The sequence below is a fragment of the Vollenhovia emeryi genome, unplaced genomic scaffold (genome assembly GCF_000949405.1).
Source record: "Vollenhovia emeryi isolate VEMERY1.0 unplaced genomic scaffold, V.emery_V1.0 DF942344.1, whole genome shotgun sequence".
Taxonomy (NCBI): Eukaryota; Metazoa; Arthropoda; class Insecta; order Hymenoptera; family Formicidae; genus Vollenhovia; species Vollenhovia emeryi.
The window spans coordinates 2129-3903 of NW_011964022.1; the positions used below are offsets into that span (position 1 = coordinate 2129).

The 1775-nt window shown below is 28.1% G+C and overlaps 1 long non-coding RNA gene across 1 annotated transcript; it reads left to right on the forward strand.

The window, feature by feature from the left end:
- The first annotated feature begins 690 nt into the window (after positions 1–690).
- Positions 691–1769, forward strand: LOC105569195. Its single transcript, XR_001009483.1, has 3 exons — positions 691–791; positions 902–1255; positions 1395–1769. It is a non-coding gene; the product is annotated as an uncharacterized LOC105569195 (long non-coding RNA).
- The last annotated feature ends 6 nt before the right edge of the window (positions 1770–1775 follow it).

Here is a 1775-nt window from a genome sequence, read left to right on the forward strand (position 1 = left end):
GTATATACTTATCATATGTTATAATATAATAATATGATATATGTTATAATATAAAAAATATCATATGTTATAATATAAAAAAAAACCTTATAATATAATTTTATACTGTTTCAGATACAAAACATAAAGAAGATGACAAACAAAAAATAAAAAACAAAAGGAAGATAAAAAAGAAAATGAAGATATTATGATTAGAAGTAAGTACAACATAATTCGATATCATACATTTTCAGAAATGATGTTAATTAGCACTTCTAAGGAATCTACTTGTTTAGCTTATTATTCAACATTCTGCTTTTTTGTTTAGAAAAACATTTTATTTCCTTTAATTCTTTAAATAAAAATACAATAGTACAGTATACAAAAACCATTTCTAAAAATATATGTATATTTCTTTAACGCTAATATTATTTAAAATGCAAATCAAACTTTTGGTGGAAGTCAAACTTTTTGCTGTCTAATTGCTAACGATAGTTCTTAAAGAATTAATTATTTTACCTAATATGAGTCTCAATGTAACTTTATATATATATTTGTTATTAGATTATCTTCAACGTATTGAGAGATCGTTGGCAGATATAAAATTTGATATCGGTTGTCTAACGGAAAAATATCAACTTATATTAACAAAGTTGGATTCATATGTTTTTTGTCCGACACGAGAATATTGGACACGTAGTCCTTCACCAAATGACGACTTGAATAAATTGTCTTTTCCTCTAAAAAGTATAGGGGAAATTGAATATTTGCAACAAATTCTCACAGATAAAGAAGAATTAAAAGATCGTATGGTGAGTATGATAGTATGATGATAAAGTGTGTGCGTGTGTGTGATATATATCACACACACACATATATTTGTTCTATGTATGCTTTTGAAATAATACGAAAAATATTTCAGTTTAACATATTGGCAAGTATTGGTGGAAGTAGCTATGAAGAAATGTCGAAAAGAATATTTATTTTTGTTTTTACAAATGAAGTAGCTAGTTTGTACAGTTGGATAGGAGGAAAAGGAAAACGGAAGCTTCATCATTTTGAAATAATGAAGTTAATGTTTAGTAAGTTAAAATATTTTTTTACAAATAATGTAAAAGTATATGTTGTAACATTTATGAAAACTGTTTGTTGCAGAAGTTGTCAGGAAAACATTCCCTAATGTAACGGAGAAAGAATTTGAAATTAAATGTAAGGATTGGTTTCGACATGCAAAACACAGGTTCGAAAATGAGAAACGACGGCAAAATCGACAAAGGTTGGGGTTCATTTTTTCATAAAATAAAACTTATAAGTTTTTATCATTATGTATACAGAGAGTATTTCAAAGATTGCGCACTTTTTCTCGACAGACTTTAAACTCCAAACTAAAAGGAATATATTTTTTATTTTTTCAGCAATAACCACATGCCAATAGAACGTACGACTGAACAACCAACCATTGAACAACCTGAGCACAATTAATCCGTGGCTCCTCCGTTGGCCTTCAATACTTCCCTCATACATTGTTACCCCAAAGTTTTTCCAACGAATTATGTATGTATCAGTTTCTCCTTACTTTTATATTTACAGTACTAGTTAGTTTAAGGGCCACTTTAACCAACTCCCATTAACTTTAATCCAAGATTAACTCAATCAACAGTCGCCAACATGAAGACTGTGTGTGTCGTTCTTAACTTAACCTTTTTGATACATGGTATAATTGTGATTTCACGTATTAAATTAAAATACCCTTCTTGAAGACATACAACAGCTTTAACATGGATGCAATTGTTAAA